Genomic DNA, 27883 nt, shown 5'->3' on the forward strand with positions numbered 1-27883 from the left:
GTGTGGTCAGTGCTGTCTTGCAAAACTTTGACTGCTGAGACACACAGCTCCACAGCTTCTGCCAAAGAGATCAAAGCTGATAAATCAGGAAGTGTCAGTTTTGGAAAAGGCGGCTTTGCAAAAGCTGTGTACAACCTAGTACACAGATAGTCCGGATCTGCTCAGCAGACAGCACACGTATCCCCCACAGCATCCAGGGGTGTGTGCTTGGTGGGGGCTGGCCACGTTGAAGCAGGCCTCAGGCAGCAGCCCCAAACGTACCTTTCACAAGGCTTAGTGCCGGCATACCATCTGTGAGCTCTACACACAGCAATGCTCATCCCGCTTCTGCCAGGTGCCCACAGGCTCACAAGGACAGATCTGAAGCAGCAATCCCACTGAGAAGGCTCTATTTTTACAGCGGTGATGTGACAGTGCCGCTTCTTCTGGGAGTGCCGGAGAAACTCCTCATCCACCTGTGTGTGACAATAATAGCTGATGAGTCAGGACAGCGGGGCTTTGCGACACTTCCATCCCTCGTGTTGAGTCACCGGCCGGGATGGGATGGGTCCAGCTGGGAAAGCAACATGCAGGATGTGCTTCAAGCACAGAGCCAAACAGCAGGTCCTTTGGTACGCCTGCCTGTGTGATTGAAGGCAAATGGGGATGGTACATGCAAGCCAGGCTGGCTGCAGGCCCTCGGGCCATGTCTGGACCATCACACTGCCCTACGCAGGCTCAAGGTACTGCCGTCAGAGTAACTGGAATCCTTGATCTGAAACTGAGTTTTCAGAAAAGTCTTAGGTGAATTTGTGTTTGCTCACTGACTTCTTGTTTTCCCCTGTACAAGCATTGTTTTAGGGCAGTAGTGGGGGTGTGCACATGTCCTAAGGGTGCACTTCTTTAACATAATGCATTTGGAGCACAGCTTTTTTAACTTCAGCATTCTTGGGTTTATAATGCATTATGAGGGTATTTTCTGCAGTTGTTTCATACTTTTTTGGGAGTTTGCACTTCAACTTTTTCCTCTAGAAGTTTTACAGTGGAAAAATGCACTTCAGAATCATGTGATGCAAGTGTAACAATTAATTCAGACATCCCCTCCACAAAGGAAAGCAGAAATTCTTCTTAGCATGTAGAAATCAAGTGCTCAAGTCTGTTTTCACTTATCCTGAAATCAGTCAGGAATGGCACCAATGAGTTTCATCTGGGGGGAATTAGTGATGGAGAACGCGTCCTGAATGTCCACATACATGAGCGGCTGTCTCAGAATGTCCTCAGATAACTCCCCTTGGACAACGGCTGCTATGCCAGCACTGCAGTCAGTGAAAAGTTGGGTGAGGCTGTGGGCTGCTGCCTCAAACTGCTTGCTCTAAGTAACTCTTGCTCTAAGTCACTTTTACAGTGAACCTGAGCAGAGCCACGGCAGTCACAGTGATGACTTTGCTGTAACTATCCTCATAGGCAGCACTGCATGGTGTGTTACACTGATACGGGCTCTGGGGAGCATTTTGATTGTGTCAGGCTTCTCTGACTGTTACCTCACTTCCCACTCTGGGTCCTGAATCGAGGGACTGGAGTTCAAGTCTTGGCACTTCGGTCTTGCTCATCCAGCCTCCTGGAAAAGGCGTCACTGGGGATACAACAGGAAGAGCTGCGGCAGCTGAGCCAAGGATGGCATTTATGAGCCCCTCTCACACAAAGCCCCGTCTGCCTCGCTGCACGGGGAATGAAAACCATCTCCATCTTTAAGCGACAGGAAGTGGTTGGAGACCTCTTACGGTTCCTCGAGCAAATATGTGCTTTTTCTGCCTTTTTTGTTGTGGTGGTTGTCCTTTGTTTATATGATTACTTTTTTAAAGCAAATGTTTTCTATTCTGGTTTAATTTGCATTTTAGGCTGCATTTGGGATTGATTGTTATTTTGTTTGGATCTGACACAGACCTCCCATTCCAAGTGCCCCTGGGGTTAACAACTCGAGGCAGCTCCCATTTAGTCTGAATTGGGCTGAACTGCAATGTAAACTTTGGGCAGGCCAGCTTGCTTCCCAGATGTTTCTGACCGTGGTTTTTCAGACAGTCCCTCTTCCCAAAATCATCTGGGGGATGTTCTCAGTGTGGCAACAAGACCAGGAACTTGGCTGTAATCCCTTGCATCTGAAAGGGCAGCAAATGCCCTTCCAGCATTTTTTATCACCCATAACCCAATCTCTGTGCGGTATCTATCCTAATTGCTCATAACTAACATACCACAAGCAAGGATCAGCTCTCTGCTTATAGGAGCAACATGTTTATGTTTCATTTCATGGCAGCAGCAGGAGAGGCTGACTGACTATGCAAATCTTCTCCTTGCTGGCAAATAGCCGCCCGTGATTCTCAGAGCAATCCAAGGAGAAAAGCCCCTTTTCCCCAGCTTCTCTCAGAATTTTCCTTGAAATTACGAGGGACAGATTTTGTGTTGCCCTCTTCGCAGGGTTGTGCTTCAGCACTGCGGAGTCCCAAGTAGCAGTTAGAGGTTAGCTTTACAATGGCTGTCCCTACGCAGATTTATTATCTTTTTTTCCCCTGCCACAGCCCCTCAACACAGGCAGTCTTTCAGATGCCTTGTGCCTAGGGCCAGCTCAACCCACCATGCCACTCGCAGGAGCCAATTACAGCCCAGGTCTCAGGGAGTGGAGAGGAATTCACAGTTACAAACTGAAGGTAAGGTGGATTTGGGAAGACAAGTTCTTGATTCCTGCCCCATTACCGCACACACAATAAAGGCCACAATTCAGATCATGAGCTGAAGGCACCTCAGTAGCCTGTTTTGCTGGAGGTGTCTCTGTGTCATCTCCTCTGGACAGAGGAGACCAGGCACCAGGAGTGCTGGGAGCCTTGTCCAGCTCCTTCCTAAGGATGGGACTCTGGCTTTGTCTCTGCTCTGTCTTCAAAACACAGAGGAAGGGAGGAGATAATTCCCTCCCCCATCACTGTGACACAGAGCTATTCTTCCTCCCCAGCCTTTTCACTCCCATCTAACCTTGTAGTAACTCCCCTGTGCCCTTCCATGTTATGTTACATTTTCTTCCCATCAGCTCCTCAGGAGAGCTCTCTAGCTCAGCACAGCTCCATCCTATGTCCCCAGCATGGGCAGTGGGGCCAGGGCAGGTTTAAGTCCTGACTTCTTTACAGGACTAGCAGATGCAAAACATTGGCACTGCTTTTATAGCCACTTGCATCACTAGCGATGTGGAGCTTTGTCTCTGTGGCTGCAGAAACAAAAGCCCTGGTATTAGGTGTGTTTTCATGCCTAAACCCTGCTTTCTCCAAATAAACAAATCATGAATTTGCTTCAAACTACCGTTTCTTATCTCTCAGCTTGCTTCAGCTTGCTTCAGCTTACCCACATCATTCAGTGTCCTACTGCCTCTTTGAGCCCAAGGCACAGGAGCAGAATGATCTGATGGGAGCTGCTTTAATACTCCCAGCCTGACTTGGAAATATCAGAAATCTCACAAAAGGCTTGTGATATTTCCAGTTCACTTCCAAGCCAGAGTGGTTTGGAGAACTTCCTTTGGGCACTTTGAACAAACAACAACCAGGCTCAGCAGCTCTCCTTGGCCAAGTCGCAGTTTGGCATGCTGCCAGTACAGATTGCATAGGAGCCCAGCCAGGATTGTCAAGATTTAGGTGCTGCAAGCAGAAACAAAGTTCACAAGCACACAGTGAGGGGAACGGGAGAGTTCATTAGAAACCTCAGCATAATGTCAGCTGATTTCATGATGATGGGCACAAAGGTCACCAACCTGCCAGTCACCAGAAGATGTCTGTTCTGCCTTTTGAAGGGTGGCACAGCTCCTGCTTCTTCCACCCAGCAGCTGTACCTGAGGCTAAAGTACACCAGGCAGATAGAGGCAGCAGAGGAGCAGCCTCCACTGGCCAAGCCTCCTTCCAGGAAGCAAATGCTTTTCCTTCAAATGTTCCTTCAAATGTTCAGGCCAGGTTTTTTTTCCTTCCTTTTTTTTAGTAATGGTGTTAAAGTGCAGCCATCCTCAGCAAAGTTCTTTTGTGTATAAATAGGCCTTGCCTGATGCTATCCTTGCATGCATTCAGAGCCAGTCCTGCTACCTGCAGTAGCAAAAACACAAACTGCTCTCTTGCTCCTCTGGTCTTTGCATGCACAACTACGTGGAGCCTGGGCTCTTTTTTCCCCTGAGCTTCATGAGCAAGACCCAGGCACAGCATGAACTTCACAGATATCAACTCACATGAAATGCGGTTGGTCCCTGCCTCCCTTTAGTCAACTTGCTGGATGTCTTTAGACGTGGGAACATGCCTGGCTACATCTGGACTGCAGCTCTGGAGCTGTGCACTGTACAGATGCCCAGCAGTGCAGCACTTGAGGTGCTTGCCTGGCTGATGGCTGGTACCCTTCAAACTGCCAACCACTCAGATCGGGGATTCACTTATTCAAAACTGGGGTGTGGAGAAAGAAGAAGAAAGGGGACGCTTGTACTGCTGCACTCATAGCGGAGGTGCTGCCTTGAGGAGCATGCACTCCCACGCTTCTCTGCAGGCTGGAAGAGCAGCGGGTGCTTCCCGTCGTCTGTGTGGACAGGCATGTTTGTGTTTGTCCCCTCCGTGTCAGGATGAGCCGGAGGCACGCTCTGCTCCCCACCCCCTCCACTCGTATCCTGTTTTCCCTGTGAAGGAAATCTGGGCAAGCGGGACGGAAGAGCAGTGGGGGTCCCAGCAACGGTGGCAGAGCTGGGGAGCGCAGAAGAGCACCAGGCCACACACCTGCACCACCAGGCAGGTGCCACCCCCGCAGTGCCCTCCGCTCTGACACCACTGCACCAAGCACCCTGTGGCTTCACCCCCAGGCTCCACATGAGTGGAGAGTGTGGGGACACTAGTGGTGGCCATGGGACATAGGAGGTGACACAGACAGGAGAAGGTCCAAAGAGCAGGCTTTGCCACAGTTATGCGGACTTTCCTTAACCCTACCCTCCACGCGGCTGATCTCTTCCCTACACCAGGCAGCCATAAAAGTGATAAGTGCTGGGGCAGGAATCACAGAAATCTTATTGCTGTGTGACAAGAAGAGTTTGTGGAGATGAGCATTGCTGTGATAAGGAAGAAGATAGCACACTAATTATTGCGTCTGTCATTGCATGGACTGGGAAGCTGACCTCACAGGGTGCAATGCAGGGGACAGAGGCAACATTGCCTTCCAGGGGAGGGACTGGAGTTCCCAGAACAAAGCAAATCAGGCAGGGTCAGGCCACGCCTTCCAGTGAGCCTTCCCAGTTCCTCCATGTCCCCAGTGGCCATGCCTGTTTGGGGTGAGCTTCCCTTAAGCCACAAATCTGACCCGTGAGCATGGTGCTGCAGCTCCTTGGAAGAGGTACAAGGCTGAGGCAACCCTCCTGTGCACTGCCCAAGTCCCTGCACAGCACAGAGGCTCAGATCTTGCATCCACCATGGGTTGTAATCAGATGCTGTGGGAACCCTCTGGAAATAGGAATTTAGGGGCATGTGCTGGGGAAGTTGTGAGGTGGACTGGCCTTTGAACATACGAACTGGGAGGTTAACAGAAACTAGCAAAGGAGACAGATTTAAAGAACCCCCTTCTCCATAAATACGCCCTCCTTTAGAAGGACACTGATTGTTGTATGTTACATGCCAATAACCTTGCACTTGACCAAGCATGTAATTGAGATGCCCAGAAAAGAAAGTAGGGGGATGAGGCAGCAGGACATGTTGGCTAAGTGGTGACAGCAAACGTTGACTTCCAACATGGAACAGAGAAAAAATGATCCATCCAAGAGGGAAAGCAAAGCAGAACTGTGAGCCCAGGAGGACCTGTTGCAACCACTCAGCTCTCAGCATGAGCTTCAGAGGCCTCAAGAAGACGGAAAGCAGAGGGAGTTTTTGAGGTGGAAAAGGGAGACAATCAGACTATGGGGGGAAGGTGAGATGGTGATTGGAGTCTTTCATAAGTCAGTTATTAAAAAAGTCTTGTCTAATAATTTCTGGAGTCTCATGTGGTCTAGGGATGCTGCAGTCATGGCAGAAGGAGGATCTGATCTGCTCACCACTGAGCTGTGCATAGGTGTGAGACGAGAGAGTGCCTGAGAGAAGAGTGGATAAACCCATCAGCCCCGATGATCTAAGCCAGGTCAGAAGAAAGAGCAGGAAAACCCACATTGAGGAAAATGAATGGAAACATCCAGTTCACTGCCTTTTGAGACCGGATTATTTTTTTAGCTTTACCACTTCATGTACACAGCTCAAATCCTCAGCTGCTGTGAACGTGTCAACCATGAGCCACAATTAAACACGAGAGCCGGATGCACTGTCTATAAGTTAGCTAAATAAGTTCATGGCAATCAGACACCGGTTGTGGAAATTCACAGGTTTAGATATAAGCCAAGAAGATTAAGCTCTTCATTTCAAAAGGATAACATCTTGGTCACAGTTTGGGAATGCCTGGGGTTCAAACAGCTTGTTTTCCAGAGGTGGCAGAGGAGCAAGGTTAATTTATTTTGTTCTTCAGTATGATGAAATGTCTCTAATCACCATATCCCCACTCCCAGCCATTCTGCCTGTCTGCATAGAAACAGGTCTGGGATGCTGCACCAGACGAGCATGCAGGAAGAGGGCTCTTCCACTCAGGAAGGGTATTTTTATAAACAGGAAGTGTATTCTCCTATCAGATTTACTTCTACATCAAGTCCTGGTTTAGGTGGAACTGTCTGATCAAGGAGAAGAAAACAAGAAGCTCATTCACAGGATGGCCAAGCAAGACAGCGTATGAAAAATGCACGTTAGCTCATTTCTCTTCTCAGTTCTGACTTCAGAGGGGCAGTTGTTTTACCAGGTGAATTAAGCTGAGCATAGCAACAAAAATCAGAAGGGCCCTGCATTTTGTGAAGGATATAGCAATGATAATAGTAATAACATAATGATCCATTGATTTCCATGAGATTGTTCCTGGTAAGCATCTGAAGGAATTTGAAGTACTGAGGCCTGATGAGCTAACAACCAATGCACAAGTATGTCCATCCCTGGCCACGAGACTGTCTCTTCCTCTCCTGCTCTGTCTTCCCCTTGACAACTCCTGTCTATTTCAGCTGATGGACAGTAGCTTATCCTGTTCTTGGTTTTGTTTTCAAATTCTGTTTTGGAAAACGGACTTGTTGAATGCGCAATGCAATGGAAGTATCTAAATGAGATGTAACTCTACCCCGATACAGATGCGCATTGCATCAGCCATTTGTATATGGATGGCTCCCATGCGTTGCAGGTTGGTGGCAGCTGCCATGGCTGTGCCCATGCTGTAGCTGGCTCTTTTAGCCTGAGGTGGGTGCTAGTTTGTCAGTGCACTTCAAGCCATACACTGGATGAAATTCCTTGTGTGCTGAGGCCATATCCTCACCCACCTCAAAACCAGCAAAGTCCACGGAGCAGAAATGCAGGGACTTTAATTTGCTCCTATCAGCAGAGCTGCAGGGGCGGTTGATACTCTGGGACTTATGCATTTCGAAAAGCATCCACATACCTTATAAAACTAAGTGAAAGTTCGCTCACTGAAATGGCATTCACATATTTACATACTTAAATCCCATCTTCGCATATCCATTACATCAGTGGTGTCTTGCTTGCCCCAGACTTCAAATCTAAGATTTTGGTCTCAAAGAGAGAGCATTCTACCCAGCACTGCAACACCCAGGAGAGGCAGTATTAAGAAATTAGTGGAGCAGCTTGGAGCACCGTCAAGGAAAGTTTTGCAGTACAGTTATTTTTTCATCAGTGTCCAGTGTGTCAATCGTAGGGCTGAAGGTGCTAGGCAGCCAGATCACCAGTCAGAGACCCAAAATCATGGTGTAGCAGAAATGCTAAGTCATGGTTTGAACCTGTAATTGAGCACCTGGTGGGAAGGCAGGGCCAACCCAGGGGAACTCAGCTGCATACAATGCTCCTGAGTGACTGGAAGGGGTTTAGCCAGGATCCACCCCTTCCCAGACCTCATTCAAGGGCAGCAGTGGAGGTGAAGGTATCTTGCTGGAGGTTCCTTTGTACCTGAGGCCTTCTGATGGTAAGCAGCTTCTTTCCTTTTGTTCTGTGCCTATGGCTTTTGCATTTGAGCATATACTCGCTTGCTGCACTCTGGGACCTTGCTGTTCTGCTGTTGCTGCTGTGTTTTCTATGGTGTTACATTGAGGAATAACATCCTGATTCTGCAGTCTGCTCTTGGCCAAGGAGGCATTTCTTTAAGATAGATCACCCAGAAAAAGCAGCCTATTTCATTCCAGTCCTTGGACTTCTCTCTCCTAGGTGCAGCTCTTGTGTCATATCAGCATTCAAAGGCTCCCATCGCTGGGCCTGATGCAGAAGAAACGTCAGTCACATCTCCCTTCTCTTTCACTTTCCTTTTGCCCTCTCCCTTCCTCACGATGTCAGTGCAATATGCATGGAGCCTGATATCCCATTATTTCACTGGTGGATCTGGGAATAGATAGCTGGAGGAGCTCACACCCAGGATAAATCTCAGGGACAAGCTTTCACTGAAGAAACAGACTACATTTGAAGGTGAGATGTTCTCTCCTGGTCTGCAACACACATAATGCAAAGCACAGTCTGCATGAGCTGTTATCAGAGGTCAGGCCATTTACAACATTGATGCTGCTATGAAATGCTCTTCTGCAGGGTTATTTCCCACATGCAGGGCTCTTATTTCTGCAGCATTTGAAGACTTGTGGTTTGCAGCTGAAATCCTGCCTGTGAGAGTTGGTAGTCACTGGTAATTCAGTAACCTCCTCTTCAGCTGGCATTTGTCATTAAATAAACAGCATGCTTCCTCTTTCAGCTAGATTAGTACAAATGGAGAGCAATTCCGGCTCAGTGTTAGCTTAAAACAGAAACTGAAGGCCTAGAATACTCCTTATTTGTAAGGCAAAGTTTGCAGAGGAGCAAGGTGCCAGATTAATGACTCAGGGGACCACAAGTTTTATTCAGAGATAACCTAATTGCCAGTGAAGTCGCAGTGCCCAGTTTCCTCTTCAGCAGCCCTGCATCTCTGAGAGGCTCGCTGCCAGGAGGAAACGCTCATCTCCTGCACGTAGGTAAGACTGCAGACACAAGGGTTCTGTGAAGCCTTCCAGAGCAGGTGCATCAGGAACTGGACATGTAGGAAACTCACAGCCTTGACAAGGGGAGAGCTTAGAGATCACCAGCCCATGGGTGCCTAAGATCTCTGCCACTGTCTGCAGCCAGGGGACTGGTTCCTGCGCCGTGGCCACCCCTCCAGCAGGAGATGGACAGAGGTCACTGCGTGCCTTTCACAGCTCTCCCCAAAAAGGGACATGAAAAGGGGAAATAATAACAACAAAGGATATTGCTGGTTCTACACGCTTATTATTAGCGGAGGAAGGGCTGGGATTAATCACACCCGCAGAAGCAGCTGTAAAGGATGGAAGTAGCTGATCAAAGTGGACTTTGTTATTCCCAGTGTATCATTCTGCTGAGCAATGAGAACTAGCATGGGGCACTGGAGCTTCAAAAGAGTTTTAATGACTCCAAGGCTTGAACCAAGGACACTGCTGGAGCTAATCGAGAAGGAAATCCAGGGCAAGGTGGAAATGAGTGCTTTGGTCTGAGGAATTTTTCCACATCTTTCATTTCCTAATTCCATACCTTTGAGGTAATAAAATTTACAATGATGGAAAAAAAAAAAAAAAAAAAGGGACAATGGGAAATGTTCCTCTATGGACTGGGCTACGTGTGGCTGTGCTGCACCTGATTGCTGCATTGGTGGTAAGAGGGACAGAGGGCACAAGCAGCCACTCCATCCTGCCCTGCTGAAATCTGACAAAACCACAGTCCTTCCACCGCCTCCTGTCCCAAGATGGCCACTCCTATTGCTGGGCAGGTGAAGAGCACCATGGAGGCTGAAATAGGCCCCCTTTCTTCCTTGCTGACAGAATGGATGCACAGCAAGTTCCTTTTGCATCCTAGAGAGCGCAGCCCTTCAGTCAGCTGCAGGGACAAGAAGATGCCCTGTGCTGCTGCTGCTGGGATGAGCCATGAATGAGTACAGAGGACCTCTGAGGAATGGCTGGGAATTAGCCATGGGGAACCCGACTCACCCCCCTGCAGCTAGTAGAGCTCTGCCATACGAAAGCACAGCCACGTGTCTGCAGGACATTTCTCACTCTAATTTGGAGAAGAAATACATGCTATAAGGGGCAGCTTTGGTAATGAGACATCCACCGTGTCGCTTTCTTCTCGCTTCCTTCATTTCTTCCTTCCTTGTTTCTGTTTATAGAGCAAATAGATCCAAAAGAGCACTTCCTACTCAGCAGTGCTAGCATCTCTGAGACAGTCAAGGACACGCTGTCCATAAACAGGTCTTTTTCCTGCCTGTAAAATGTTGGTCCTCTTTTAAAAGAAAGGCTCTGAGAGCATTCATATACATACAGACTGTAAGCCTATCAGAGCCCATCTTGCGTAAGCCCTGCCTGGCCCATGGCGTATCTTCAGCACGTTCTCTCTCTGTGTCCAGAGCAGATTTAAGGGTCTGTTTCTTGTCACTTCTGTCAGGAAAAATCCAGTATGCATTTTGTGGTTAGAAGTCAAAACTGAAAGCTTTCCTTCCCCAAACCCAGCAGCTGCGGTGTTGTCTGTTTTGCTTTCTCAGCCTAAACATGCAGCAGCATGTTCTGCTGAGGGGCAAATCAAGCAAGCTGCTGCAGCAGACAGAGAAATGGAGGCCAAGGAGCACTGCCTAGCAAGGGAACCCAATGCCCCGTGCATGCCACAGTGCATGCTACAGTGCCCTCAGCAGCCATCCTGCAGCAGCAATACACCATGACTTAGTGAGTGCATATGGATTCCTGCTTCCTGAGCCAATATTTTTACTCCGCAGTAGTCAAGGTGGACCTGGCCTGCATGCAGCTGCTTGTGTCCCTAGGGATGTGACATTAACTGAGGCTGGGAGCTGCCCCAGCTGCATCCCTTTCCTCCTGATGTGGAGATATTCCCTGGGGGAGCATCTGAGTACTTGGCACAGGATCACCTTGTCAGGCTTATTCTCTACTCCTGTGTCCTACAAAGGGCTGAGGAATGAAGGTGTCTGCAGCCTCAATGAGTAAAGAAACCCAGATCCCTTTTCCTGATAGCAGTAAGGCTGTGGGGAAGGAGCATCCCAGCTGATCCCACCCCACAGCTTTTCCCTTGGAGTCTAAACCTGAGTGTTACACAGGCAGGAGGGTAACCAAGCTGAGCTCCATGCTTTCCAGTGGTCTGTTAGAAAGCAGCATGCGTTGGTGGGGCAGCATCTTCCTCTGCAAAGCCCCTTGACACACCTTGTATTCCTCATAGCCAGTGGGATGGGGAAAGTTGTGGTTCCAGAGTTGAGTTGGAGGCAGCAGAGCCCCACAGCTGCAGTGAGTGCAGCTGAGTGGGTGGAGTGTTACACGCTGAGGGAATTGCCCTTATTATTCCAACATGAGCGAAGGCAGAAATTCAGTTTCTGGCGATGTCCTGAACTCTGCCTCCAGTGTCACCAGCACTCCACTGCTGCCAAAACAAACACAGGCGCCTGACCGAAGAAAGTAAACCAAAGCCCTCCTACAGCAGCCACAGGCACGCACTCATCTTCATGCCGGCACCTTGCTTTAGACCTCGATATGCAGATATTTGATTTATTTAGGCAAGAAACACAGATAAACTGTTACACAGCAGAGCAGACTGCTAGCACTGCCACCCAGGGAGCACAAATGGAGGTGATGCAGTGCAGACAGCGTTGCTGGCCTTCATTCCCAGCAAACACCTGGACAAGCTGCACTGAGGGAGGTAGCAATATCTCTATTCCATAGTTAGACCGTGGGGCAGCAGCTTTTGCATGTGCTTTGTGTGGCGAGCTCTTGTGCTCTTGGCAGATTTGTCAAACAGAGCTGATTTCTTCCCAGAATGACTCTATGGGCAGCAGAGCTGCACAACAAGAGATGCTTATCTGGACTTTGGATACATCTTCCTGTGAGGTCATCCTTTTTTCTCTTTCTTCTCTTTTTAAATTTTCCTTCATGGGGGTGAGGCCACAGCATGAGTCGCTTGAAAATGGTGACAGATCCCAGACAGAAGATGGAGGAAAAGGGCAGAACAGGCAGTGTAGTGGATCTGATGGAGCAGGTCATTTTGAGGAGCCTGGGTGTCCCTCTTCTGCTGTTCTTTCTCAAGAGCCCGACTGAGAAGCAGTCACGAGCATGATGGCAGAGAAGAGAAAAGGGCTGTGGAGGCAGTATGCCTGCAGGGAGTGATTTCTACCTGTCTCCCAAGAGGAGTACTCGGGTTATGGGGCTCAGTGGGAGAACAGCTTCATAGAGTTTAGCTGCAGACCAAGCCAATTTTGGTTTTGCAGACACCTTTCGCACCTACTGCCTTTGGTGTGCTAGAACAGAAATGAGAGCTGGGTGCGGTTCTTGGTACCAGCAGCCATACAAACAGCCTCACAGCTGTGGGACTGCATGCTCTCTTCTCTGTGCCAGCAGTAGGTATCCCCTGGGCTACCAACAGCCTTCCTGCCACAACCTTCTCTTTAGCCTGCCTTGAACTCAGTGACCCTGTAGCCTTTCCGGCTTTACTTGAATATTCATCTCCCACGGGGCAGTTGCTGAGTGACTCCCACGGCATGTCATGCTGTGAAGGCTCAGGTCAGGGAAGCTCTGACCAGCCATCAGGAGCACAGCAGACAGAGGAGGACCAAGCCTCCTTGACTGTGCAGGTGATGGACTTTGAGCCTTCAGAGCTGGGTGCTTGAGGAGCTGCATTCAGGTATAAGCACCTCCAAGTCTATGTCTGTCCTGTTTCTTGAGTGGTCTCTTTTCCTTTGCCCAAGGAGAACAAGGCTGGTGCTGTCTCAACCCTGACATGAAAGTCCCCGTCTAGGGAGCAGGGACACTCCGTACCCAGCAGTCGCCAGGCACAACATGCTTGGTTCAGTGATGCTGCTTTGGCTGACAGTTCATCTGGCTGCTCTCCCCAGAAGCAGAGAGAGGGAGCTGGACACTGTCACAGCCCCAGCAGTGTATCTAAGGCAGGGTTTAGCTGCAGGAAGGGGTCACCTGCTGGGTTGTGTTTCAGCATCGCACTACATTTTGGTCTCTTTTTCCCTTTCTCTGCAGCACACTCCTGGTACAAAGGATTTGACACCAGGCGATTATCTGAAACTGGAGACACAAGGTGCTGGTGCAGCTCTGGTTACACATATTATGCCGAAGCCTTCACTCTTACTGATCATGAGCATGTCACCCCACGGTTTTTCTTTCTTTCTTTGTTTTTTTGTTTCCTTACATAATTAATGCAGTGAAATGAAAACGCTGTCCGTATAATTATGAGGATGTCAGATGTTCAAACATAATTATTCCATTCTAAGGTGACAGATATGTGAAGCAGTCTTCATTTTTAAGTATTCATGTCTTGAAAATGATATAATTACACTCATCTATTTGGGGTTTCTGTGATTATTGGTCGTCATCTCTTCCTGGACCTGAGGCTTCCCTGAGGTCAAAGTAGAAATATTCAGCAACAGTCTGAACCACACAGATGTTGCATATCTACTTGACAGTGTTTACTATTTGCAAGATTGTTTTAAATAAATTATGCTTTCAAACTGAGAGCGGGTCACCTCCATAAAGATGGCCTTGTGTAGCAAGAGAAGGAAAGAGCAAAGAAGAAAAGAAGAGAGATGCAATCAGGCAAGAAATAAAGAGAGGGAGATGGGAGCCAAACTGAGCTGCATGCTATCCCATAGTTTATTAACATTCGATTAGCATAATGAATATTCAGCCTCATTATTATCTTATTGTTCCTCTTTGCATAGGATGTTAAGTATGGAAAGTTTCTTCTGTGGCTTTTTTCATTGCAAATTTTGCCCCTGGAGAAATGAGTTCTCCTTATCAAAAGAGTCTAAGAGTAAGGATTAGGCACAAAAGAAAAGGAAAACATGTTGCAAGGAACATGTCTCATAAAATCCGAAGCCAAACGATTTCTATCATGTATCTATAACTTTCATGGGACTACTGACTAAGGTACGCTTTTAAAATATGTGCGTGCTATGACTGAATTTATCTTTATATGGCAGCAGCATTACATTTCAATGTGTCGATATCTAACCTGCTGATTAAATTTGTTTTGAAGATTGTTTAAGAGGTGATTGTCAAACCGAAATGGCATCACCTTGGCGTTGGGCCAGCATCTGTGGCTGAAATGCAGATCAGCATGGGAGCACAAGCCCGCCACCAGCTCCTGATCTGCCCCTGAGGCAGAGCTGGAAGGAGATGTGGGGAAATTGCTCCTGAAGGCTCCAGGCTCCCAGGATGCCCAGAGACACCTCCGGGCGGCCAGGTGGGCTCTGCCCAGCTACTGCCTGGGGGAGGCCCCGGGCATGGTCCTGTGGCCAGGCCCAGCAATTCTCAGTAATCACTCAGACTGCAGAAGGGAGTCTGGGGAGAGGGAGAAACCACAAGCATGGACCTTGTTTTTTCGGAAAGTCTGGGCGTTCTGGCTTGGGGCAGCGATAGTCCCACTCTGCAGCCTTCGGTCTGGGGAAGGCCACGTGCATGCTGTACCCTTGGATACTGCTTTTCCTCGGTGCAGGGAGGTTGCGAGTGGGGCTTAAGTGTGTGGCCAAGGCGGGAGGAGCAGAGTCTGTGTGCTGGGAAAGTCTCCAAGCAGTTTTCTCTTCAGATCAATGAACACACTCGGAAAAAGGAGCAGAGGAGCTCGCCAGCGTGGCTGGAGGGGGCCACAGGGGCTGCCAGCCAAGGCAAACAAGGAAGCCACCTGATGTGACTGGGGTCAGATAAGAGAGTCGTCACTTCAGGAGCAGGTGTTTCCTGCGCTGTGCACTCACCCGGCCCCAGCTCTGCCTGTGGAGCAGCCTGTGGCCTACAGTTCCCTGAGGTGGCTGCCTGGCACCCGCATCCCAGGTCAGGATGCTCCTCGACCTGGAGGAGCAATGCCTTTTCTCAGCCGTGGGCTAGCACTGGCCTCAGGGCTCCTACACAGTGCTAGCCGTGAACGCTTGCTATGAGTTGGCTGTGGGTGACTGGAAGCCTATAAATGATTCAGTAAACCATACTGAACAAATAACAGAGGGCTGATGTGGCAGGGAGCAATGGGGAACTGGTCCAGGCAGCACTGAACACCCTGAGCTTGAAGTAAGCTTTGTAGGATGCTGAGCTAGGCTGTGAGTACCTGGATATTTTTTTTTTATATACTTGTGGTGTTCAGATAAAGCCAGTCAAGGCCTTCAGGAGCTGATGTCTCTTCAGCTGCATGAGGCAGTGTCAGATCAGGGGCTGCATGCCCTAGTGACCACGTCTTTGCTCTCCCCTCCGGGAAACCTACAGACGATAGAAAATGTATGGGGAGAGAGGAACATATCTTACACTGTACAACCCCCACCCGGGACATTGATATGTGATGTTCTCCTCAAAGAAATCCTCAAAAAAGAGAAGCAGGTCACGATGAACAGCAAGTGACATGTACTTCAAAGGACATGAATTGTTCTTCTCAACTGGGCATAAAGTGACTGATGACAGTCTTTTGTTTAACAAGTTAGCATTTACCATATGCTTTCTAGTAATAAGACCTGTAGTCTCCTAAGAATGAGCAGAAGGGCCCTCAGGAGGCAAATCTGGTCCTTACCCAGGGTTCAAGGTAGGTTCCGGACCTTTGAGGTTATGCTTGGGTTTGTATGAAGAGAGGTGAGAAAGCGTTTTCAGAAGGAATGCTTTCCAGTGACTACAGGACAACTCAAGGTTTGGACACCACATTGATTCTGCATCTCTGACACTGTTTTCCCTTGTGAATTTAGATAAATCAGCTTTGCAAAAGAAGGGCAATAAAATAATAACTGTCTACTGTAATGTGGCTTCACCTTACTCTCTGGCAGATAAATACGAAACTCATTATGAATGCAGGAATATTTTTCAGAGATGAATGAGTTAAGACTCTGAAGCTCTCTGGGAGTCCTGTGTGATTAATTAATACAAGATGAAGCCAAAGTAGCAGAATAGTGTAAAGCAAAGAGAAAATTTGCACCTGGGGGCTCTCCATTGGCTGATGAGCCAGCAGATCAGAAAGGTCAGATGTAACCACTATAAGTGTGATTGTACTTAAATGTCAGAAAATTCCAAAACAGGCAGAAAGCTCATTGTATTCCAAACAGTACTCAAATGCCATGTCACTTGGGAAGCCCTGCGTGTATTCCTCTGATCACACAGGCACATCAATGGCGTCTCTGCTGGATTGTGTTTCCTTGGGGGTCTTCTTCAGCTCAAGAGCATGCTATTTGCTCTAGAGAGCCCTGGGGGACAGCAGTTTGCTCTATCAACCCATCAGTAATATACACTGTATGCATCCCTTGGAGTGGGATAACTAGTTGTGTGTCTGAATGTACTTTTTGGTATCAAGCTCTGGTTAAAAGCCTTTCCCGCTAAATGCATGCAATTTTAGTTTCCTCTCTGCAACCAGCTGTAGAAGCATGACAGCACACACTGTGCAGAAGAGAACTTCCAGACAGCACTGTATAATGTAGTACTGGCAGAGCCATCTAAGAAAGCTCCAAATGTATGAAATTTGGTTGACATCCAGTCTAAGGGAAGAGTCTGAAGTTGACTCTGAGCAAATGGACTCACCCAAGATGAGGTGAAAAACCTTTCTTTCAACAGTTAGTGGTAGCCCTGGTGCTACACTGTCCACCTTGCTCTTTGGCTGCCTAGTCTTGGGTTGCTTGATGTTCTTGGGAGTCTCCTTCACTCAGTCACCCTCATCTTGTCTTACTGCTCCCATCCTCAAAGTCAACAGCACAAGAGCCTAAGCACATCTGCTCTGGTGTCAAGCCCAGATTCCTCACCCTGGGTCTGAGGAGAGCCCTCTTTGGCCTAGCTTCCCCTGTGTGTTCCTTGCTCTGAATCCCTGGTGCTTTGGTACCTGATACCCCTGGCTGTGCTATCTTCCCCTCACAGTCTCTCCTTTAAAGAGTTGCTCCTGTGTATTATCTGTGGTTGCTTCCTTTTTGCTCCGTTCCCAAACACCAGGTCTATTCTTGGAACGTCCGGCTAGAGCACTCGTATTGACGTCAAAATTACTCAACAGTTATTGTCAGGAAGGACTTGATTTGCATTTGAATAGAGTGGCTTTTTAATGTCTCAGAAATAAGATGCTGTTGGGGACAATGTCTGGAAAGATTCCCCAAGGTAACTGTGAAGAGGCAAATTGCAAGCACGTCTCTTCTTGAAATTTCTTGAATCCCCCAGGTGTGGTGAGAATAGGAAGAAAACCACCTGTGTTCGATGAAGGAGTATAGCTGCTTTCTCCACACACCACTTTCGTGCACTCTGTCCTAAGGCCTGGTGGGAAAAACAGCACTACTCCAGCTTCCTGGCAGGAACTGCAAAGCCCCTCTTGAAAATACTCTGTTAAATCTGATCCAGTCACTCATGGCTGTTCCTGAGGAGGAGGGGGAAAGTACAGAAGGGATTCTGTAACCTCAGCTGATTTTCCCATTAAACCAATGACCATCAGGTTTCTGTCATTTGCTACTAAGAACTTGGTTTGGATGCATCCGGGTCAGTTCAGCTCCTGGAACTCTCTCCCAGATAAATGGCAGGTTAGGGGACTGTAGGCCTTGATTGTAGGATTGCTACATCAATTTTCCAACCTGAGACTGTGAGTTCTCCTCAGGTGAGTTCTTACCACTACTATATTGTCTGTGCATGAGTGTTATAAGAGCCAATTATTGATGCGTTCCATGAATATCATGAATGCAAATAATGGCTAGTTAAATGTCCTGTGATTTTGTCTACGTGCTTGACTGTGAGCAGAAAGTTTCTCACCAGCTATAAGCAGAAATATCCCTTCTCCATCAGCAGTAAGGAAGTGGATATAGTTTTGCTGCTACCAGTTCCCTGTGAAGCAGATTGTCCTTTAATGTAGATGATGAAAAGGAGCGTGGGAACATAGAGGGCTACAGGAATGAATGCTGCCTGACTGATATCCTGGGCTGTATCTAATAGATTGGATGTTAGGAAAAGCTTCTCAGAAAGAGCAGTAAGGCAGTGGCAAAGGCTGCCCAGGGAGGTGGAGGAGTCACCGTCCCTGGAGGTACTCAAGAAAAGCGTAGATGTGACACGGAGGGACATGGTCAGTGGGCATGATGGGTTGGACTGGATGGTCTAAGTGTTTTTTTTCCAACCTTATTGATTCTCTTATTCTAAGCAAATGAAGTTCTTGGCATGCAGCACTGGAGTGTGTGAAACTGCTTTTCTGGAGGGGAAGATACATCCTGGGATTCACCCAGATAGCTCTAGCATACGGTATGCTAATTTTTAAGCTGGTGCATCACTGAAGGTCAGGCCTTGAATCTTGCACAATTGCTTGACCTTGTTGTGCTTCATGTCCCTACCTTAGAAATAGGGATGACATTTCTTCCCAACATCATAGATGAGAGGGGCCTGTTGGGATCCTTGATAGGAATAGATGTTTTGTAAGCACCTATAGCCAACAGAAAGCAGCTTCAGGTGGTACCTGTGTGCAGGCTGAGGCATTAGAACTGACTATCCCTGGAGAGCAAGCTGTGACCAGGAATGGAGCAGCTTTTCAGAGCTGTCCCAGGGCTCTGCACCCTCCCCAGTCACTCAGCTCTCAGCTGGGAAGGTCTGGGTCATATTGTTGGGGCAATTGGACTTGAAAATCAAAGCTCAGCGTTTCTGCTCCAGCTCTTCCCTGCTCCTCACCCAGCCCACTCCAGCAAGGCACTCAGGGCAGCGAGCCAAGGACTTTTCAATCACACTGTTACCAAGAAGGACGTGAAGCCTTCCAAGCACAAGCTGATTGCATGTTTGTGCTGAACAGTGTTACTGTTTACAGATAAACAGAGCACAGTTCCATCTGTGTGCTGTGTGCAGAGCAGCATGGGTTGGGCTGACCTCCTGCTGCACCTCCCAGGCCTTCCGCTCGCCCTGCTTTCTACCGCTGGAGGTATTGCTGTAGCTGTTTTCCTTTCTGAGCCTCTCTGGGGAGGTGAACTTCAAGACCTGCCTAAATCTTGCAGGACTTGCTGGCAGAGCCACAGCTGTCCCCAGGGTGACTGCTATTTGTCTAGATGCCCTCAAGGCAGCAACACTAAGAAAACTCCTGTGGCAGAGAAAGAGCATGTTCCCATTTGAAAGCTTCATGCTGAGCCTGGCTTGTGGCGCAGGGGTCCCAGGCTGCCTGTAGAGAATGTGTCTGACTGACTATAGTCAGTTCCCGCTTGTGGTATCCCTGCCATCACGTGGAAAGTGCACACAGCTCACTATCCCATCCTTAATGTCTGTTTGACTAATCCTTGCTGTGTCAGCAGCTGCAAACACTGAGAAATGAGATGTTGCACAGCTTAGTATATCTGTGTAGTTGGGAAACCTTCACTGCTTGCTAAATATAAGCCCCTCAGCTAATTGCAGGCCAGAGAGCTTCTCATCCCTAACCTCCTCCTGTCCTTTCTTGGGTGTCATGTCTGCTCAGCACAGTGCGGTCAGACTGACTGCATGCAGAATATCAGAACGGAGCTTCTTTTATCTTGGCCTCTTGAATACCCATATGTACCCCAACTCAGTTTGTAATGTAAGAGGTGAGCGCAGCACATACCAGAGGCAGAACAAGGCATGCTTCACCCCTCTGCCACGATCAATGAAGCACTGGAACAGGTTGCCCAGAAATGTGGTGGATATGGAGGTACTCAAGTCAGGCTGGACGGGGCTCTAAGCACCTGATGTAGCTGTAGGTGTTCCTGCTCATTGCAGAGGAGTTGGACTAGACGGCCTTTAAGGGTCCCTTCTGACTCAAACAGTTCCATGATCAGTCAGCCATGGCAGGTAGATTATGTGAGCACCCTGATATGAGCTTTCAAGCTAAGAATGGGAACTGAGCCTAAATTTTGTTTAGTTCATACGGATGGGGCACAGTGTAGCTGATACTGCTGCAAGGAAGCTGAGGCTGCCAGCTCTGCACTGGCCTAAATGCAGCAGGATGGAGAGGAAGGTCACACTGCTGGGGCAGAAAGGCATTGCTGGGGAAGTCCTGCCGGGTGGCAATGGAGAAGTTCAGCCAGCCAAAATTCCCATTTCAGACTGGGAAAGCCAAGGGTGAGGAGCCAGCTGGGTGCTGCTGAAGCAGAGGTTGACCTTCATCCATCTTCTGTAAGCTAACCTGTGTCTTGGATGATGTTCGTTACTTAGCTTTCCAAATCTGTGAGGAAGGCTAGAAAAGGATTTCTTAAGAGCAATAACAATGAGTGATTTCCTTCATCCTGTGCTCTCTTAATAAGTTTTTAAAACTGTGGTCAACTAGGGATCTTCTAGGTCAAAACTCAGCCTGCTTTTCCTTTAACTTTGCCCCAGTCCCTCCCTCACCACCCACAAGAAGCTCACTCTGCAAAACTCTAGCAGCAGCTTGACACATATTGAATTTGGCTTACTCACCTTTCTCAGTAATGCTGACTACAGTGGTGTTCAGCCAGGGTTTGTGAGCTTTTCCGCAGTGTGCTGAATGGTTTACCAGAGAATCTGCCATCTCAGGTTTTTAGGTAGGCCCTCAACTGGAGAGTTATACTTTCAAATCTCACTCACACACTTTGGCCTCTCCAGCTGCACTTGGACCTCTCTAAGATAAATAAAACAGCTAGAGGTAGGTGCATGCCCCAGGGATAACCTCACGCATGGATGTTAACCCAAATGCTAGACCTACATACGTATCTCATTTTAGTGATGAGGCAGGGAAAGAGAAGAAGGAATTTGATTCTTTCTCGCTATGTCACTCCTGATAACTTTGGTTTCCAGTTTTTCCATGCGTGAACTGCAGATGCTTCTGAACTCAAGTGGATTTGATGTCCTGATGTCCTAGCAAGCTCATGCAAATCTAGGTCAGTACATGAATGGACAGTCTGGGCCCTGTCCACTCTATCTGGAGGACTCAACATGACCCAACTTTAGGGCCATATGAGGAAAATAGTATTTGACAAGTTATGATGCTCCTTCCAGATATACTTATTCCATCTCTTCGCATCTGCTGTGCCAGGTTGCTTTTTCCACACCTCTGGTAACATTATGAGCCTTGTCTTTCATGTCCCTATCACAGAGTGGATGTCCTGCTTAGGAATGCAGTCATTCCAGTTGTGCATTGGGCTGTAGGCTTAATTTCTGATCTTGTTCTCAGAGCAGATGTTGTGTACCACATTCTCAATCATTTTCTTGAAACTTCTTTGAAATTTAATTTAGAGTAAACAGATACAAGTTGGCTCCCCATCTATGTTCAGCTTGGTGCCTTGAAAGTCCAAGTAAAGGCTGACCTACCTTAGGCACAGCAGCTGTCTCACCTCCCAGTAAGTTACAACTTTTTTCATGATTATCACACCGATATGAATTTTCTTATGTGACACCAAGGTTTGCTACTTTCCCTTCTTATTCTTCTGAATGAGCAAGGGTTGAATGGAAGTGGAGACCCAAAGCCCTCTCCGTCCCTGGGGAGGTTGTTGCACGTCACGGCTGAGACCTGCAGGGCTGGCACTGCACCCCCCAATGATCCTCCTTCTCCTCCTTTGGGAGACAGCACCACGTGAGCCTCTGTGAGGGCATGGCATGCCCAGAGGCATATGTGTGGGAAGAGAAAGCCACAGTGTGGTGCTGCAAATGCAGTGCTGAGGAAAATTCAGCACCTCGACAGTCAATGGCACGTTCACTTCTCAGCCCCCTGGTGTCTCCCAGGTGTGGCTAATCACTTACAACCAGGCACCCCCTCCTTGGCCTTCACTATGGACGTGGCCCTCCTCTTTACAGCTCTACTAGAGCGTGTTCAAGTTTCTGTCAGAACCAGAAACATGCCACACGCTGCTCTAATCCCTTTAGCAGTGCACAGACTCAAGCAGCTCTCCAATAAAAGAGTGAGTGCCACCCTGAACTTCCCTAATTTGTCACAGTCAACAGGATTTTTTTCCCTCTCTTTCACAGCACAGCAGTAACTTAACACGTCTTTGATGCACTGGCTGGCCTTTGTCTCATCCATAGACTGATGGAAGCACTGAGGGCAGCAGTGGGCAAGGGATGCTCAGCTACGGGGACTTGGGGAAAAAAGGCTTCCCCTGCAGCCATTTCCATCAGCCCACAGCAGAGGGAGAGAAGGCAGAGATCTTTCCCAAGCCAATCACCTCTCCATGCTCCCCAGAGTGCAAGTTGCATATGTCTGTATGGCACAAGGCACTCCCCTCCATGAGCTGGAGCACAGTGAGGCACAGGTGGGTGCTGCCATCTCAGCAGAGCAGCAGGGGCTGAGACTCCCCAGCTCACCCCTGTGAGGTTTACAGTTTGTGCAACCTCAGACAGATGGGGCTGCCTGGTTGCACAGCAATGCCATACAGGATGCAGCAGCAGCCCTGCTGAGCAGCGTATTTTTTCCTTTGTGCCTTTGCGCCTTGTAAATCGCAGCCAGCAATGGGGACAAACAAGTTTTTTTTTCCCTCCTGTATTTAGGAAATCTCTCTTCTTTCTTCACCAGCCGAGTGTGCTCTGGGATACTTGATGCTCCCTGAAAATGGCAATGGCAATGGAGGCTGCATCCTCTTCCACACCTCATGCGTATGGCTGCACCTGTGTGTGTCACGGAGTGTCCTAGCAGCTGTGAGCTTATGGGTTGCACTGAGAAACACAGGATTCTCAGAAACAGCACTGGAAGTCCCACTCTTGAGCACATTCCCATTGTTTCTTAAGGGTCTAGAGAGGGTTGTGTGTACATATACACGCAATGTGCATTAAAAACACACGCAGTGTAACACCAGCCAGAATGGTTGTTTTCCTTTCAGGATGGTGACCCTGTCTGAGGGAAGCTGATGAAGCCCTACAGGAGGGAGATCTGAGTCATGAGAGCCTTCTCATGGAAATTTACTTCCTGGCCTCCTTTCTGCTGCACACTGAGAACAGAAGATGAACTAGGACATGGTAGAGGGAAGCTGCAATGGTATGAGCTCTCCAGAGCACAATAAGCAGTTTTCGTTCCTATAAAACATGCAGTCTTTCGGTATCTTTGCTCTTTCCTGCTTCTCGTTCCTCCCCTTTGCCCTCCTTGCTCCTAGCCCAGCTCCGTGGTGGCTGGTCACACATCCATTCAGCAACTCGCGAGGTCCCATCATTTATAATTCTTAGACACACAAGCTGCCACTTTCACATACGGAAATTCCCAAAGGTCAGAGAAGGGAAATGGTTAATTCCTTTTATTCAATACCTAACCTCCCCCCTCATCCCCCACTTTCCACCCCCACCCTGTGTGAACAGGAAGCTTGAAAAGGAAAAGCTTTCTGAATCCAGCAGCTGGGAATGGAGGAATCCTGGAACTTTATGCTGCAGAAGTTTGGAGACAACAATAAAGGTTCTCTCCCCCCACCCCCATCCAAATAGCAAGTATATATATAAAGTAGTTATCTCTTCAAAAAATCATATGGGGGATGGGAGGGTCAAAATCCCAGCAGGCAAGTATTGAATTGGCTGAAGCTCCAGCAAGAAGAAGGAGACCCCTGGGCATTCAGATCTGACTGTACCATCAGCTTGGTAAGCTGGAAACACAGGGAAGAAGCCTAACCAGATGGTGATCATACAGGTGCAGTTTGTGACTTGGCATTGCTCTCTGAAATGCTACATGACGTGATGTGGACCTGAATGTCACACATAGCACTGTTTCTCCCCATGGGACCGGCCACAGACACCAACTTTCAGCCCTTTCAGATGTGGAAATGACTAAAACTTGATCCATCTTTGGATTTTTCCTACCAGAGCAGGAAGATGAGGGTGATTTTCTTAGAAATAACCAGAGTGACTGCCAGGATTGATGGTTTATTCAACAGAGTGCGTCACTGCTGCAGCTGCATGAGGGTGGGAAGAGCTGTGGGTCTCTTTGGAGGAAAAAGGTGCCTGGAGTGTTGCTGTGTAGGTGCCCCAGTGTCAGTTTGTGGCCCATCTTGTCTCAGTTTGCCCTCATGAAGCCTACAGTAGCAAATAGATGCACACAGGTGTTGCCCATTGTTGCACATCCATGGCCTTGTCCTGTGAACCCTGTGTACTGGCAGCCCCACAAAGGGCTTTCACAACTGAAGACAGCAATGTCAACAAGAGAACAATCCAGTGGCCAAACTGCACCATCCTCTCCATTTATAACCCTAAATCTCTTTCTGCAAGACCCAAAGCCATGTGTGCATTTGGCTTATCTTGGCCAGGATCTCATTACAGCCCAGGAACACATTCATGAGCCACCTGACTGCAGCCACGGTTCCTTTGCAGGGCTTTTTCTCTTACCACTGCCACAGTGCTGCTTGCTGTTCCCCCACATCCAGCCCTGATGGACCCATGATTGGTGGGGCTACATGCCCATGTCCCACTGCCCATTCATTGCTTTCTTCCACCCAGGGCCAAATCAGTGCATGGAATTGTGAGCTGCAGCCCTTGGAGGGCAGGCAGAGCTGTGGTGTGCTGGAAGGGGAAGTAGCAATTGCTGCCTGAGTCACAGTTGGTGTAAATACCGCATCATATTTGACAACTGCTCTAAGGCAAATCTTCATTAGTAGTATTTTGTTTTACTTCAGGGACTGCTTTCTGAAGTTTTCCTTTTTTTTCCCCACTCTCTTGTTTGTAACATCCCCTTTGAACTTGCGACAATAAAATTTCCTTCCCCACTGATTTAGTCCTTTTCCACTTGGCACGCATGGACATTTTCCCTGCTGTTTCTATGGAACCAAAGTCCCCATGAGTCCCTTTTGTTTACTTCCTTGTAAGCAGTTGAACATCATTGGTGAGGTCAGGGGAAGGTGTGTGGCTCTGAGACTAGCGAGAGCAATGTCAGCAGCACCATAGGCTGTAAAATAACCCAGCCTCATCACCTATCCCATCTACAGGCTCATGCTATAAGGATGGGATAGATATTTGCAAAATACAATTAAGAAAGCTAAATAGAAGATTTCCTTCTGAAAACATTTTTGTTCACATTCTTCCTCAGCTCTGGCTCTCCTGTCCCTCAGTTCTCATCCACCTCCATTCTGACTGCAGTGCTGATAAGCAATTTCCATTAAAAATTAGCTTAGAAATAGACAGTGGTTTCGAAAATACTTTTTAAAAAAAATCCTTATTGTCATGCATTGTGCAACTGCTCCCTAGCACTGCTACAGCTGCAGCCCCTTAGCCCAGGCAATCTCTCTCTGAGCAGGGGACCTGCAGGATTTAAACTGGATATAAGGAAGAAGTTTTTTACGGTAAGGGTGGTGAGGCACTGAAACAGGTTGCCCAGAGAGATGCTTGATGCCCCGTCCCTGGAGGCACTCAAGGTCAGGCTGGATGGGGCTCTAAGCACCCTGATGTAGCTGTAGGCATCCCTGTTCACTGCAAGGGAGTTGGACTAGATGACCTTTAAAGTCCCAATCAACTCAGACAATTCTGTGAGTCTTTGATTCTATGATTCCTTCTCTTTGATGCAGCCTTGGAATCAGGATCCATCGCTGTCCCCAACTGGATATATCATCACAGTGCTGCCACCACTGGTCTCCTCTGCAAGGGACAACCACTCCCAGATAGTATGGGCAGCTTGGGTCATTAGACAAGGGAGAAATAATGGTTCCACCAACACGTTGTGGCTCAGAGTAAATGAAAAGGGAAGAGAGCAATGGTGGGGGAGTGGAGGATATAGCTGAAATCTAACCTTCATCACATCTTCCATATTTCACCTGTGCCCAGTGACTCAATTGGACACAAAAGCCCTTCCACATTAACCTCAGAAAAAAACACAGTGTTCAGTATCTTAAAGATTAAAGCAGTTTGGTGATGGAAATAGGAAGCTGCTGAAGAACCGACTAATCATGTTTCTTTGTACTGGCTCTTGCAATAATATAGCAATGAAAGACTTTTCACTTCCTGAGTTCCTCAATATACTTCCTCTTACCTAATATCTTTGTTATGTGAATACAATTTCTGTTCCCATGAACAAGGAGGATGCTTCTTATTGGTTTCCAAACATTACTGAGAAGCTGAGACTATGGTTTTTTGAGTAATTACATTCAGGTCTGGCTGTTGTGACATAGAAATTACTTATATTTTTCTCATCAGAGTCTTCAAATTCCATCCATCTAGGTAGGGTGGCACAGAAAGGACAACATGTGTCGTGCCTGGGCACCTTTGGAGGACAAGGCCTATTTTGAGAAGTGACATCACTATTTACAGACCTAAATCCAAATGACTTTCTCAAATGCTTCAGACCAGATCTTCAAAAACGGTCAGATGTTTCATATCGAGGAATATCAATGGCAATTACATGCTAGCGTTTCTTGGACTGTGGTTGGAAAGTAGAGTCAGAGCTGTAAATCACAGAGGCATTTTTGGAGGTGTAACTCAATGTTGATCTCAACTGTGACAGTGTAAGGCCAGTACAGGGGATGCAGAGGGTTGGGCTGGGGCTGAGGCTGTGGGGAGGAAGTCCAGCAGCTTGTTTGTGCTCTCCGGAAGGCAAGCATAATTCACCAAACAAATGTCAGGAGAGTCACATCCCGCTCTCCTGGCAGCGAGGAGAATTAACCAGGGAAGAAAGCTGTCTCAGAAGTGGTGTACGAGGCTGTGTCTTCCAAATGTTTGCAAGACTGTGGACTCAGAGCTGGGGCTCAGTCCTGTCTTTGATCCTGGCCCTTGTTTTGTGCTGCATTGATGGTTTCAGGCAAACCCACATCTTGGAGAGAGAGGTGGTTCACTGGGAGCTGTGGCATAGGAGGATGGGTATGACGTACAGATGGCCCATTTTCTGGCTGTGCTTAACTCAGCATGGCTGAAGTTGTCCTGCATTGTGTTGAGGAGCATTGCTGTGGCAGGGTGACTCAGGTTGGCTCATTGATCCAGCAAAAAAACTGATGCACCAAAAAAAAAAGAAAAAAAAGGAAAAATCTTCCATCAGGTCTTTCAGTAGCCCGCAGGTTTGTTGCTTTCAGTGCAAGGGAGGTGCCAGGAGTGCATGGCTAGGAGCGGGCAGGAAGAGCAGGACCACCCTTTTCACCAGCAGCCCACCATCAGATCAGATTAAGCCCAAATGGGAAACTGCACCCTGAGGGTCAGCAGATAGTACTGCTGGTCAGTGCACAGCCAGAGTCCCCATTGTTCGGGTCTATTTTCATGGGTGTAACTCTGCTGGTGCTAACACTGTTGTCTCTGCTATATCTCCATAGGTCCCAGAGAGAAGCAGAGGATTGCTGGCTTAGAAGAAAGCTTGCTTCCCAGGTTTTGGTGTTAGCTGAACCACACAGAGGACTGGCTGTGACCAGACAAAATGGCCTTGCTGAATTAAGCCAGACAGAAGAAACAAACCCCCCCAAAAAATCATGTCCCAGTAGGTAAAAGTGTAAGAGTGAGAGAAGGAGGCTTGGGAGCATTGGTAAGGAAAGAAGAGCTCCAGGATAATGTAATCAGGACATCCTTCAACCAATTACAGCACATGCACATTATCTGCAGATCTTACCCTTGGTGTTATTCAGCTCATATGCTCTCAATTCACTACAAAAGAGCAAAAAAGGAGCCATCGGGATGATCTGAGAACCCGCCCTTTCTGTCCTGCACCCTAGCTGACAGCACAGGTAATGACTTATTTTCATTCTTATGTATTTTATGTCAACCTGATCAATGTTCCCAGCAATGTCAGTGATAAAACACCAGACAGTAGCAGAAGCTGAGGGTCCCCTCTCAGCAGCAGCCCCAGCGTGGTTGCTGCTGGAAGGGAGGTGCTGAGAACCTGGCCAGATATTCAAGCTTTCATTTGTTTTGCTGCCCCACTTAATCCTTACAGCGTCTGAAGCCAGAAACGCTTCA

This window comes from Tetrao urogallus (assembly GCF_951394365.1).
Source record: "Tetrao urogallus genome assembly, chromosome: 6".
NCBI lineage: Eukaryota > Metazoa > Chordata > Aves > Galliformes > Phasianidae > Tetrao > Tetrao urogallus.